This window comes from Papio anubis, chromosome X (assembly GCF_008728515.1).
Source record: "Papio anubis isolate 15944 chromosome X, Panubis1.0, whole genome shotgun sequence".
NCBI classification, from domain to species: Eukaryota; Metazoa; Chordata; class Mammalia; order Primates; family Cercopithecidae; genus Papio; species Papio anubis.
In genome coordinates, this window is record NC_044996.1 from 36,638,768 (window position 1) to 36,654,779 (window position 16,012).

The window sequence follows — 16,012 nt, forward strand, 5'->3', positions numbered from 1 at the left end:
CTAGTTTGACATTATCCAGAGACTCAAGTAGCATTGAAACTGGCATAAGGTAAAATTTTAATACAAAACTACATGTGGAAGATAACATTACAGTTTATTTACGTTGCTAGGATGAATGTCTGTATATTTTTCTTTGGAATTGTGACTCCTTTGGGTTGGCAGAAATATGAAAGTTCATTTTGTTCAACAGGTCTTTTGATGCTTTAAAGTCCTCTATGTGTATCAGTTTTCTCTGTTGCTTCAGAGTTAGCTATCATACTTTTAACACGTGAGAAAGAAATGATTAAATATCAGTTTGAAAATTTAAACCTGCTTCCGCTTTACATAAGAAAAATTTAGCCTATTGTGACCTCTGGTGTTTTTTTCAGAATTGAAAAGAATAAATAAATGGATTCCTTTATGTAAAATAATATAACATACTTCTTTATTTTCTGACTTGATTCTCTCTAGAGTGTAAGATCTGGATTCTGCAGTTGTTGACATGGTATCATTCTTTTTTTATGCTGAGAGATGTCATCAGTTTTTGAATGAGAAATAGAATATCATTGTTGGAGCAGATAAAAATTGAGTCACTTATTTACAAAATACTTTTCTCTCTGTGACAACCAGCCTTCACTACCTAAATTAATAGCATATTTTAGAAATCAGCCTTTTTAATACCGTGAGTTTTCTAACTTAAGAACCTGAATGGAAATATAGTAAAGAGAATAGAGTATTTCTGAATGTCAGTTCCCAGGAATTCTTGTTATATGTCCCATTTGTTTTCATCAAACTTCTAGATTCCAAATGTCTTTATCCTTTCACAAGTTTTACCCCTCTTTTAATGAAGTGTTTGAAAACCCTTACTTTATGTATGAGAAAGGAATAAAAGTAATGTGACCAATTTCATTAACAATGCACATGCTAATAAACATTGGTCTTTAAAGTATGTCAACTTGGGATTCCAGAAAATTATCCAAGTGTTGTCTTGGCCAAAAAATAACACAAAAATTTGTTTCAGAACCAGTTTATGAGTCACATAGGTTGTTATACTGATTACTGGGGCTAGATTTCTGATTCTCAAACTTGTTTCATATTAACATCACACAGGGAGCTTTAAAAATATGATTTCCAGGCCCAACCCTAAAGATTCTGAGTAATTGGTGTGGGGTGTGGGCTAGACATAGGGCTTTAAAAATTTTCCCAGTTGGTTCTAATGTGTGCCCAAGGTTGAGAACCACTGGGCAGAAGGTTTGACAAGGTTCTGAGGACACCTAATAGCTTATTTGCTACCTAAGAGTGCTTTTAAACCAAAATTTACAGTTTAAAGCTATTCGGAATAAAGTAATAGAATAGTTTGTGAAGTAATTTTCCATGACTCTCGAATTCACCATGATTTCTCCAATATAATGGCTAATTCAGCACTGTGCCCAATAAACACATTACCCGGAGAGCATTGAACTATCTTTAATAAAGAAAACCCGAAAAAGAAGCATATTCACAAGGAGGGCAGTCTTATTAATTTGACTTTGTATTGACCAGGTTTAGATTTACATTACATATAGTTTGTTGAGGAAGATTATTTTCGTTCTGCACTATTTTGAATAAGTGTGTAGTGAATTAATGTGTTTTTTCCATATAATGGCAGTGAAGGGTTTTTGGTTTGTTTACTTTTTTGACAGAGAGACAGGGGAGCAGCTAAAAATAATCTTTTTATCCCATGGTCTTAGCCTATGTGTATTTGAGATTTTGTTCCCGTTTCATGGTACATACTCTTCCTATAAACAGTTTATCCATAATGTTGGTTTCTTATCAAATATGTCTTACAAGATGAAGTACTATCTAACACTCCTGAAGTTCTGAATGATTTTATAGAAATGCTTGATATGGTAGAAACATTTTTAGCTCTCTCCCAAATTAATAGGTTTTACTTGTATTCCATGGATAAAAATATTTTATTTGATCAACATATTTAATTAAGTTAGATTCAGGAGCAGAACTCATTTACTCAGTGATGATAAAACGCAGAAAAAGCACAATAACTTACAGATATGTGTAGCTGATAAAAATGTAGTTATAGAAAGAATTAGTGAAAAGTTGACCTTATGGTCTGTGCATTTTTTATATAAAGATAAACTTCTCAGTAACAAATAACAAAACCAATAACTGTGGAAACACCTTCATACCTATGAAGGGTGAACCAAAAAGACTCCTCAAGTCTACTCAATAGGCTGTGCATTTATACTCTTGATGGAGCTGCTGACCTTGTCCTCTATTAGTGCAAATTGGAATATCAAAGCAGTATCAAAGAATTTCATTGTAACTGTTAATAACTACCTGTGGGAAACTATACAATCCCACTTGATAAGAAGGTTAGGAGGTCTGAAAGAAAATGCTGAAATATGGTAATCTCCCAATTCCCACAAAACCTAATCATTCAAATATTTCATGTAATACCAATGTGCATGTGAAATTTAACAATGACTCACATGAGATGAGGAACATTTCTTTTTTTTTTTTTTTTTTTTTTTTTTGAGACGGAGTCTCGCTCTGTCACCCAGGCTGGAGTACAGTGGCCGGATCTCAGCTCACTGCAAGCTCTGTCTCCCAGGTTTATGCCATTCTCCTGCCTCAGCCTCCCGAGTAGCTGGGACTACAGGCGCCCGCCACCTCACCCGGCTAGTTTTTTTGTATTTTTAGTAGAGACGGGGTTTCACCGTGTTAGCCAGGATGGTCTCGATCTCCTGACCTCGTGATCCGCCCGTCTCGGCCTCCCAAAGTGCTGGGATTACAGGCTTGAGCCACCGCGCCCGGCCGGAGATGAGGAACATTTCTTATACCCTAGGGTGGCTAGGAAGTTTTTAAAAATTAGGTGCGTTTCATGTGTGTACTTTACAGACCAACATTCTTTAATACACCCTGTCATTTTAAAAAAATCATAATAATCACTCTTTATTGACCTTATGCAGATGCTAGACACTGTTCTCTATATATTAGATTGAAGATATAAAATTGCCGTATTTGACCATTGTTGATCTGCATAAACAGCATATAGTTCAACCTAATATATTATCTCAATTTATCCTTAGAACTCCACTGAGATAGTTGCTATTGTCCTCATTTTACAGATGTGGAAGCTGAGGTTCAGAGGCTTACTTTATCTTCAGTCCAGAACAAGATACTGGCAGAAGGATGATTTTTTAAAAAATAAATTGTATCGTGTATATTTGAGATTTACAACAAGATGTTATGGGATACATAAAGATAGTAAAGTTGTTCCTATAGAGGAGCAAATTAATATGTCTATTATCTCACATAGTTATTTTTCCTGTGAGAAAGGTGATGAAAATGTTGCTTATTTAACAGAAATCCCTAATACAATGAAATTTTATTAACTATAGTCCTCATGTTGTACATTAGATCTTTGAACTTGTTCCTTCTATAGATCTACTACTTTATATCCTTTGGAATACATTTCCTCTTGCTCCACCTGACCCCTGGTAATCACCATTTTATTCTCTATCTCTGTATATTTGATCTTTATTTTTTAAAAATATTATACATACAAGTGAGACAATATATTATTTTTCATTCTGTGTCTGGCTTATTTCACTGAGCATAACATCCATTTTGTCCATCCATGTTGTGGATAATGGTAGAATCTCCTGTTTTTACAGCTGAAAAATATTTCATTGCATATATTTACCACATTTCCTTTATTCATTCATTCATCAACGGACACTTAAGTTGTTGTCCTATCTTGGCTATTGTGAACAATGCTCCAATGAACATAGAAGTACAGAGTAATGATTTTACCTTACTCAAGTATATAGACATACCTCATTTTATCACACTTCAATTTATTGTACTCTATAGATAATTGCATTTTTGACAAATTGAAGGTTTATGACAACCCTGTGTCAAGCAAGTCTGTTGGCACCATTTTTTCCAACAGTTTGTGCTCACTTCACATCTCTGCATCACATTTTTGTAATTCTCTCAATATTTCCAACATTTTCCTCATTATTATATCTGTCATGATGATCTATGTGACCATAGATCATCTTTGATGTTCTATGATGTTACTATTAAAATTATTCTGGGGGGCCACGAACCACACCCAAATAAGATGGCAAACTTAATTAATAAATGTTATGTGTGTTCTGAGTGCTCCACTGACTGGTTGCTCCCTCATTTCTCTCCCTCTCCTCAGGCCTTCCTATTCCCTGAGATACAACACTATTTAAATTAGTCCAATTAATAACTCTACAATGGCCTGTAAGTGTTCAAGTGAAAGGAAGAGTCACACTTGTAATCAAATGCTAGAAATGATTAAGTTTAGTAAGGAAGGCATGTCCAAAACCAAGACAGGCTGAAAGTTAGGCCTCTTGTGCCAAATAATTAGCCAAGATATGAATGTAGGGAAAAAGTTATTAAAACTAAAAGTGCTACTCCAATGAACACATGAATAATAAGAATGTGAAACAATTTTATTTCTGATATGGAGATAGTTTTAATGGTCTGGATAGAAGGTCAAGTCACAACATTCCCTTCAGCCAAAGACTAATTTAGAGCAAGATCCTAACACTATTCAATTTTATGAAGGGTAAGAGAGGTGAAGAAGCTGCAGAAGAAAAGCTGGAAGCTAGCAGGGGCTTAAGGAAAGAAACTGTCTCCATAACATAAAAGTGCAAGGTGAAATAGCAAGAGATGAAAGAGAAGCTGCAGCAAGTTATCCAGAAGAGCTAGGATCATTGATGAAGGTGACTACACTAAACAATAGATTTTCAGTGGAGACAAAACAGCATTATATTGGAAGATGATACCATGTAAGACTTTCACAGCCAGATAAGAGAAGTCAATGCCTGGCTTCAAAGATTCGAAGGAGAGGCTAACAATCTTGTTAGGGGCTAATGTAGCTGGGGACATTAAGTTGAAGTCAATGTTAACTCATCACTTGGAAAATCATAAGGCCCTTAAGAATTATTCTCAATCTACTCTTCCTGTTCTGGATAACAGCTTATCTGTATGCAGCATGGTTTATTAAATATTTGAAGCCCACTCTTGAGACCTACTGCTCAGAACAAAAAATTTCTTTCAAAATATTGGTGCTCATTGACAATGCACCTCATCACCGGAGAGCTCTGATGGAGATATACAAGGAGATTAATATTGTTTTCCTAACTGCTAACAACATCCACTCTGCAGCTCATGGATTAAGCAATTTCAAACAATATTGCTTAAGAAACAAGTATTGTAAGGCCATAGCTGCCAATGATAGTGATTCTTTGAATGGATCTGGACAAAGTAATTTGAAAACCTTCTGGAAAGGATTTACCATTATAGATCCCATTAAGAACATCCATGGTTTATGAGAAGTGATCAAAATATCAACTTAACAGAAGTCTTGAAGAAGTTGATTCCAGTCCTTGTAGATGATTTTGAGGATTCAAGATATCAGTGGAGGAAGTATTTGAACATGTGGTGAAGTTAACAAGATAATTAGAATTAGAAGTGGAGCCTGAAGATGTGACAAAATTGCCACAATCTCACGACATAAATTTAACAAATGAAGAGTTGCTTTTAATGTATGAGAAAAAGAGGTGAGCTTTTTTTTTTTTTTTGTTTAAGATGGAATTTACTCCTGGCAAAAATGCTGTGAAATTATTGAAATGATAACAAAGAATTTAGAAAATTCCATAAACATAGTTGGTAAGGCAGCAGATTTTGGGAAGATTTACTCCAATTTTGAAAGACGTAATACTGTGGGTAAAATGCTATCAAATAACACCTCACACTACAGAGAAACCTTTCATGAAAGAGTCAATCAATGTGGCATGCCTCCCTGTTGTCTTATTTTAAGAAATTGCCACAGCCACCCCAATATTCAGAAACCACCACCCTGATCAGTAAGCAGCCATCAACATGGAGGAAAGACCCTCCACTAGCAAAAAGATGACTCACAGAAGGCTCAGATTATTTTTAGCCACAAATTATTGTTAATTAACGTATGTACATTTGTTTCATATACAATGCTATTAAACACTTAATAGAATACATTTTAGTGTAAGCATAAGTTTTATACGCACTGGCAAACCAAAACATTTGTGTGACTCACCTTATTCCAATATCCAATTTATTGCGGTAGTCTGAAATTGAACTTGCATTATTCTCAATGTATGCCTGTATACCCAGAGAAGGAATTCCTGGATCATATGGTAGTTCTATCAGTATTATTCAATCTCAGAATGGCCTGACTCTAAATAGACTAATATTCTAGTGTAGTACTGCGCCTGGCATTTTCCAATTTATTTAAACAATGTATGCATGGGACTTATTCATGATAAGGGTGTAAGTTCAATTTCCTTTTTAAAAATAGTTTTATTGATACATAATATTTGCACATATTTTTGGATGGGATACATGTGACATATTATTGCACTCTTACAATGTGTAATGATCAAGTCAGAATATTTAGGACATTCATCAGCTCAAATATTTGTAATTTCTATGAGTTGGGAACATTTCGAGTACTCTCTTCTAGCTATTTTGAAATATACATTATATTGTTGTTATCTTTAGTCACCCTACTCGACTGTGAAATATTATAACTTATTCCTTTTATCTAACTATGTTTGTACCCATTAACTAACTTCTCATCTCCACTCCTATACACACACCCTTCTCAGCCTCTGGTAACAATCATTCTACTATCTACCTCCAGTAGATTAACTTTTATAGCTCTTACATGTGAGTGAGTACGTGTGATTCTTCTCTGTGCTTGGCTTATTTCAATTAACATAATGATGTTCAGCTCCATCCATGTTGCTGCAAAGGACATTATTTCCGTTTTTAGGGCTGAATGGTATTCCATTGTGTATATATCCAATATTTTATCAATTTTTCTGTTGATAGACTCAAAGTTGATTCCATATCTTTGCTATTGTGAATAGTGCTGCAATAAACATAAAGGTGTAGGTATCTCTTTGATATACAGATTTATTTTCTTTTTTATAAATAACTAATAGTGGGATTGCTGGATTATATGGTAGTTCTATTTTTATTTATTTTTTATTTGTACACATTTTGTGTATACATGTATAATTGAATCACATGTATATAATGAATACATACATGTAATGATCAAGTCAGAGTATTTAGTGTATGGTAGTATATGGTAGTTCTCTGGGTATACAGGTAGTTTAGTTTTTTGAGAAAGTTTCATAATGTTTACCATAGTGGCTGCACTAATGTACATTCCTACCAACAGTGTATATGAGTTCCCTTTTCTCCATATCCTCACCAGCATCTGTTATTTTTTGTCTTTTTAATAATAGCCATTCTATTTGTGGTAAGACAATATCTCATTGTGGTTTTTATTTGAATTTCACTGATGATTAAGATGTTGAACATTTTTAAATATATGTGCTGCCCATTTGTATGTCTTCTATTGAGAAATGTCTATTGAAGTTCTTTGCCCATTTTGTAATGGAATTATTATTATTATTATTATTATTTAACTGTTGATTTGATTTCCTTGTATATCTGGATGTTAGTCCCTTATTGGATGTATAGTTTGCAAATATTTTCTCGGATTCAACCAGTTGTCTCTTCACTTTGTTGATGGTTTTCCCTTGTTGTGCAGAAACTTTTTATTTTATTTTATTTTTTTATTTTTTATTAGTTTTTTTTTTGAGGTTTCTGCAGGTTCTTTACTTCAAGACAGTGCTGAGCAATATTAGGTGTTAATTCCATTGTCTTCAGCCCCTGTGTTGAAACTGGGGTTCTTTCGAGGACTCTGGGATCCTGAACTTTGTGGCCCATTGGTTGAAGGGCTGAAATAGAAGGATTCTCCTGCACCTGCATTTGTTTTTATTTTTTATTTTTATTTTGTATTACATTTTAAGTTCTAGGGTACATGTGCACAACGTGCAGGTTTGGTACATATGTATACATGTGCCATATTGGTGTGATGCACCTGTTAATTCGTCATTTACATTAGGTATATCTCCTAATGCTATCCCTCCTCCCTCCCCTCACCCCACAACAGGCTCTGGTGTGTGATATTCCCCTTCCTGTGTCCAGGTGTTCTCACTGTTCAGTTCTCACCTATGAGTGAGAACATGCGGTGTTTGGTTTTCTGTTCTTGTGATAGGTTGCTGAGAATGATGGTTTCCAGCTGCATCCATGTCCCTACAAAGGATACAAACTCATCCTTTTTTTATGGCTGCATAGTGTTCCATGGTGTATATGTGCCACATTTTCTTAATCCAGTCTGTCATTGATGGACATTTGGGTTGGTTCCAAGTCTTTGCTATTGTGAATAGTGCCACAATAAACATACGTGTGCATGTGTCTTTATAGCAGCATGATTTATAATCCTTTGGGTATATACCCAGTAATGGGATGGCTGGGTCAAATGGTATTTCTAGTTCTAGATCCCTGAGGAATCGCCAGACTGTCTTCCACAATGGTTGACCTAGTTTACAATCCCACCAACAGTGTAAAAGTGTTCCTATTTCTCCACATCCTCTCCAGCACCTGTTGTTTCCTGACTTTTTAATGATTGCCATTCTAACTGGTGTGAGATGGTATCTCATTGTGGTTTTGATGTGTATTTCTCTGATGGCGAGTGATGATGAGCAATTGGGGCAAGAGGTATTGCAGAGGGAGGAGGGAGAAATGGGAGATTTATGCCCAGCTTCAGATGTTTAGAAGGAATAAAAAAGGCATGAATGCAGGAAACAAGTACCTCCTCACCTGCCAGTGACCCCACAAAGAGAATGCCATCTGACAGGCTTTGAGTACTTGGGGGAATATACTGTGGACTAAGCTGTAATGGCCCACATTAGTGGAAGGATTATTTTGTAACGTCAAGGCCTGTTATGGGCTGAATTATATTCCTCCCAAATTCATATGTTGAAGTCCTAACCCCTATTACTTCCTAACATCACTGCATTTGAGGATAGAATCTTTAAAGAGGTAATTATGGTTAAATGTGGTTAATAGGGTTGGCCCTAATTCAAAATGACTGATATCTTATAAGAAGAAGAAACCACGACACAGATTTACACATAGAGAAGATCAGACATACACATAGAGAAGATCAAGACACAGGGAAAAGACAGCCATTTACTAGCTGAGGAGGAGAGAGGTCTTAGAAGAAATTAACTTTGCCGACATCTCGATCTCAGACTTGTGGCTTCCAGAACTGTGAGAAAATTAATTTCTATTGTTTAAGTCACCTAATATGTGATATTTTGTTATGGCAGCCCTAGAAAACTAATACCAGGTCTCAAAATAAATGCATTTTGATTATTATCAATGCTTAAATCAAATGATAGAACCATTTTTTTTGTTTGTTTGAATGTTTCTTTTTTCCTGTCAGAGCTCTTTAGTCACTTATTCACCCAGTAAATCTTTATCTGGCATGTACTTTGTATACCACACAAGGAGGTAGATTCCTGGGAATATGAAGAACAGATATACATCTTACACTCAAGCAGCTCACAGTCTATTGGAGGAGGCATAAAATTAGGGAATCGTAACACAGTGTGAAAAATTCTGCAATATGTACACATAGGGTATTGTGGGAACGCAAAGGTGGTGCACTAAACCCAGCCTCAGTGGCTGGGATAACTGAACTTCTGAGGGGAGGTACTACTTCCCCTCAGAAAATGTTTAAAGAATAGGTAGGAAGTTGCCAGGGAAAGTAAGAGCTGAAGGTATTACATTCAGAGGAAATAACAGGGACAGATGAGCAAGCAGAGTGCATTCAAATAAGTGGAAATAGTAGTGAAAGATGAGGCTTAAAATGTCACCAAGGCTAAACCACTGAGGGTTTTCAATGTCATATTAAGTGTTCAAGAAAACTAAACATGGCCTGAGGAGGACACCGTTCTTCTATATTTGAGTCCTTGTGGATGAGCTATAACCTAGCTTAATAGTCAGACAAAATTGAAAATCTAACTTAGGAGTATTTGCCTGTAGTAATAACTGAGTCTTGGTCAATCCCAGCAGCCATACTTCAACCACTCATAGACAGCTAAGTGTTCAAACTGTGTTAAAATAAGGCAAACAGCAACCTGTAACCAACCCAACTGTTTCTGTACCTCACTGCTGATTTCTATACATCATTTACGGCGTTTTTTGTTTTTTGTTTTGTCTATAAATCTTCTTCCACCACGTGGCTGCACTGGAGTTTCTGTGAATCTGCTGTGATTCTGGGGGTTGCCCGATTCGCAAATAATTCATTGCTCAATCAAACTCTTTAAATATTAAATTCGGCTGACATTTTTCTTTTATAAGAAAATTGTATTTTATCTTAAATTCAATGAGGGAGACAATGAAGAGATTTTATCATCAGAAGAGTGAAAAAAATCAAGTACACATATTATAATATGAAGATTGGGGGATGGCATGGCCATGCCCTGAGACAGGGAACATTGAAGGAGAGGTTGAGTTGAGGCAAAGATGAAGAGCTTAGTTTTAGATAGGGTGGGTTTATTTTACTGATTGCCTTGGTGTATTTTGCTCCTATAACAAAAAAAACTTAGATGGAATAATTTGTAAGGAGTAGAAATTTATTGCTGATAGTTTTAGATACTGGGAAGTCCAAGATCAAGGTACAAGCAGATTCAATGTCTGATGAGGGACTGTTTCTCATAGACAGTTTCTTTTAGCTGCGTCTTCACATGGTAAAAGGGACAAACAAGATTCCTTGGGCCTCTTTTATAAAAGCACTAATCCCATTCATGAGGGTGAGTTCCTCATGACCTAATTATCCTCCAAAGACCCTACCTCTTAATGCCATTTCATTGGAGATTAGGTTTTAATCTATGAAATTTGGGGGAGACAAACATGTTGACCATAGCACTGCTTGTGAGACAGTTAAGATACAGATGTCTTATTTGACTTTTGGAACTGGAGTTCAAGAGCGAGAAATTGGATAGAGATCCATACTTTATAATTTTATTATTATAAGTAATTCTTCTTACATTCTTTGTTACGTGTGCAATTTGGGCACAGATCAGGAGCCATTTGTGTAAGAGAGATACACTGCATATATTGAGAAGCAATGTTGGGAGCAGGAAGGATTTCAAAAGGTGCTAAGAACCCAGTAAGGACATACAAGAGCTGTAATGTGGAAAGAAAGCTGAGATTGGAAGCTGGGGTGCACAGTTATGAAATAGGTCTAGGACTATGAGTTGAGTTTCAGCGAAATTCTGCAAGGTCTTCCAAATCCCTTCTTCCTCATGTGATATGGTTTTTATTTTGCAGCCTGTTCATGCATAAAGCCTTTTCCCCTTAAAGCCACTGCTTAGCCTGAGTCATCACTATAGTAGCTGACACAAAGAGAACTTAATGATTGAGGTTTTTAAAAATGACAGGTCAACCTTCAGAATATCAAGAAACTGGTAATGAGGGACACTGATGACATAGTTCAAAGGAGAGTAATATACTATCACTGTTAATTACAAGTAAACTTTTAATATTTTCTTTTGGATAATAGAATGAGAAATAACAATAGAGGAGAACGAAATTCTATAAGCCCCTTTTAAAATCTTTTTCACTTTCAATCCTGTTTGTCTTGAGGCTGCATTTAAGTATCTATGTGGGTCATTCTTTGTGGAAATTTTATTGTCTCCTAACACCATTTGACAGTTAGAAATGAGTTATATATTGAAGAGTCAAGGTAGAGATTTCACCACAGTAGAAAGGTCATAAATGGTAAGCATAAAGATGATACCCAATATTGGTTTTATAGTGTTCATTATTAAGGTGATAGTAGAGAATTTTTGTCAAGTTATTTGTGATGGACAGACACTAAGGAGCTAGAAGTATGTTAACCAAACCGTTTGTTTCCCTCAAAGTGTTTTATTTTGTTGTCTATGGTTATTACTTTGGAACATTTATTTAGAAATTTCTAGCTCTTTCCTTTGTCACAGAAGGTGATAAAGACATACCCATATATTTAGACATGATTTTGAAGTTCTGACTTTTCCATTAGACATAATCTTAAATATTTCTCCTGAAAATGCATCAAATACATGACATTAATAAATCCCAGGCAGTAAATGTTATCCTTAATTTACAGAACAGGAACAAAAATAATGCAAAACAAGGTGATAGTTAATAGAAAATTTAATTTACAGGAGAGTGTCAGAATAACCTGAGCCATGTATGAGCTTTAATGAAAGTATTGAATAGAAAGATAAGTAAATACCTTGTCTTTGTCAATATTCTGAGAAAAATCAAGCCCAAAATTTTACAGTATGGAAGGTCAAAAACAATTTGGCATCCGTGCTGTCATAGCTTAAGGTTTTTCCTAGGCCTTGGTTGGGAGAAAATGGAAATGTTGATGCAAAGGGATGAGGAAGATATTAAGAAAAACCGAGAGGCAAAAGCAGCTTACGAAGTAGTTAGAGAAGAGAGCCACCAAAGTGAAAGAAATTTTGTTTCCCTTTATTAACTATTACAAAGATCGGATGGAGAATAAAAATAAACAGGTAATTTTATTTTAAAATATTATGTCCTTTTCATCTCCATCCCTTCGGTTAAAATTGTGTTTTACCTGTGCTTCCAGTCTTTCAGAAACAATTTGTTGATTCCTTTTATTTACATATTTTGTTATGCAAATTCAGTAACCTTGAAGTATTCATGTATTTCAATTGTCATTGTGATTATGAGTTGTTTTTTGTTGTTTGTCTTTCCCAGATAATGAATGAAAATAAAAATTACTTTGGAAACATGTAAATGCATTTGGCTGAAACAACAATCTGGTGTTTAGATAAGAATTAGCCCTATATCCTTACAAGGTTGCATGTACCCATTCATTCATTCATTCATAGAGAATCATTTATTGGGTTCCTTCTATTTTCTAGGCTCTCTCTGGGTACTGAGAGCTCAATACAATACAAACCCTGCCCTCAAAAATAATAACCATCTCTCCAGAATAATTTTGCTTCTAAGAGTCCATAGTTACCATAAACAATCTTGGTGTCTCATACTGTTCCTTTTTTTCATCACAATTGACTTCTTAAAATGAAAGTGCACTGAAGTACACTTAAGGAGAGTTCACCTTGAAATTATAAGTGATCTATATCAAATTAATTCTAAAAGTTGATAGTAGACAATATTAATATTCAGGGATTAGTTGGGGTGGTGGCTTACTCCCCTCTCATTTTACAATAATAGTGAGATTGCATCTTACAAAAAAAATTCTAGATCCCAGGCTTGAAAGCCCTCAGAGTTATATTCTCTGCCTAACCTAATAATGAAGGTAGTTCTGTTCCCACATTAGGAAGAAAAACCATAAAATATTTACAATAAGATTTTTTTCTTTATATAACCTCAACTTTCATTTTAGATTCAGGAATACATGTGCAGGTTTCTTACATGGGTATATTCCTTGGCACTGAGGTTTGGGGGTGCCCAATAGGTAGTTTTTCAGTTTTGGATCCCTCCCTTTCTACTCCCTTTAGTAGACAGTAGTCCCCAGTGTCTATTATTCTCATCTTTATGTCCATGTGTATGCAATACTTAGCTCTCACTTATATAGAAGAGAAAATAGTGTTTGGGTTTCTATTCCTGTGTTAATTTGCTTAGGATAATGGTCTCCAGCTGTATCCATGTTGCTGCAAATGACATGATTTCATTCTTTTATATGGCTGCGTAGTATTCCATGGTGTATATATACTATATTTTCTTTATCCAATCCACTGTGGATGGGCACCTAGGTTGATTTCGTGTCTTTGCTATTGTGATTAGTGCTATGATGAACATATGAGTGCATGTGTCTTTTTGATAAAATAATATACATTTTCCTTTGGGTATATGCCCAGTAATGGGATTGCAGGGTCAAACAGTAGTTCTCTTTTAAGTTATTTGAGAAATATCCAAACTGCTTTCCACAGTGGCTGAACTAATTTACATTCCCACCAACAGTGCTTAAGTATTCTCTTTTTTGTGCAGCCTCACCAACCTCCATAGTTTTTTGACTTTGTACTAATAAGCCATTCTGACTGGTGTGAGATAGTATCTCATTGTGGTTTTTATTTACATTTCTCTGATGATTTGTGATGTTGAACATTTTTTCATGTATTTGTTGACTGCTTGTATGTCTTCTTTTGAGAAGTGTCTGTTCATGTCTTTTGCCCATTTTTAATGATTTTTTTAAACCTATTAAGTTCCTTATTGATTTTAAATATTAGATATTTGTCAGATACATACTTTACTAATATTTTCTCCCATTACTTAGGTTGTCTGTTTATTGTGTTGATTGTGTTGCTGAGCAGAAGCTCTTTAGTTTAATTAGGTCCTACTTGTCAATTTTTTTTGTTGTTACAATTGCTTTTGAGGACTTAGTCATAAATTCTTTCCCAAGGCTGATGTCTACAATGGTATTTCCTAAGTTTTCTTCTAGAATTCTTATAGTTTGAGGCATTACATTTAAATCTTTAATCCATCCTGAGTTAATTTTTGTATATGGTGAAATGTAAGGGTCCAGTTTTATTCTTCTACATGTGGCTAGCCAGCTGTGATAGCATCATTTATCAAATAGGGAGTCCTTTCTCCATTGTTTATTTTTGTCAACTTTGTTGAAGATCAGATGGCTGTAGGTGTGCAGCCTTATCTCTGAGTTTTCTATTCTCTTCTACTGGTCTATGTGTCTGCTTTTGTACCAACACCATGGTGTTTTGGTTACTGTAGCTTAATATATAGTTTGATGTCAGGTAATGTGATGCCTCTGGCTTTGTTCTTTTTGCTTAGGATTGCTTTGGCTATTTGGGCTCTTCTCTTGGTTTTGTATGAATTTTAGAATAGTTTTTCTTTCTAGTTCTCTGAACGATGACATTGGTGGTTTGATACGAAAAGCACTGAATTTGTAGATTGCTTTGGGCAGTATGGTCATTTACAATTCTATGCACACAAACAAGAAGATAATTTTAGAAAAAAAATTTGATTACATTTTGAACTATGATAGCCACCAGAGATTGTCCTGTGGTTAATTCAATTTCATAAGATATTGTACCAGTCATCATTTAGAGGCCAGAGTCTTTTGACTAGGAATTGCATATAGGGAATCTCAGTGTTCATGACTATCTAGTGACCCTCAAGTATTGCAGTGATTTGTGTCTAAGCCACTTTTATCAGCAGTCTCCTGTCATAAGCCCAAAAGTGGGCATCTGACCAGGGAAACCTGAAGTCGTGTTAACTGTTTTTGGATAGATGGCAGTAGACAGGAGAGGTGTGGCTTTTACTGTTTCATATAGATACATATAGTTAATTGCAATTACCCTCACCCAAAATCAACAAACTCTCTCCATTACAAAATACTAACTTTTTGTGCTTTTACTTACTTGTTTTTCTCCTCATCCGGGCACATCTTGAACTTCATCACCTATAAATTTGGTTGGGAAGACACATCATTAGTTATCATTTTGACTCTAAGCCAGGACCTGTGTGCAAGCAGGAGGAGTCAATTATCAGAATATATTCTCTCGGTAGAAAGTCATTTACATCTTTGTGAGGTTGTTCCCTATTAAAGACTAACTGCTCATTGATATTTCATTGAGGCTGCTTGGGTTAAGTCCTGTATCTCCCTTCCATCTAAGCCCCGAGACTATTTTGATGCTGCATTAAGGAACTCAGTCAATCAATTTCTCAATACACTACTCACACAAAGTACTGGAGCCAGGACCCTGAAGTAAAAACTAGTACTTTTTGCTTTTGTTCTTTTCTTTTTTCCTTGCTGTGATAACAAAAGGGACAAATAACTCTTAATTGGCTGAAGGGTTTTCATACAATGGTCCTTGCCAAAAGATGCAAACCAGCAGGTTTTTACAAATCTCACCCATGCCATGCCTTATCCATTATGTTGCTTATCATGAAGGAGCTTTACTGGACAGCTTAATATTAGTGGTGTGCAATTTGTTTCCATTAACTCTGCTAGCCTGAGAGACAAGTCACCCATTCTAATGAGCAAACATCTTTCTCTTAATAAACCTTGCAGTGACCTTGGCATGACTTC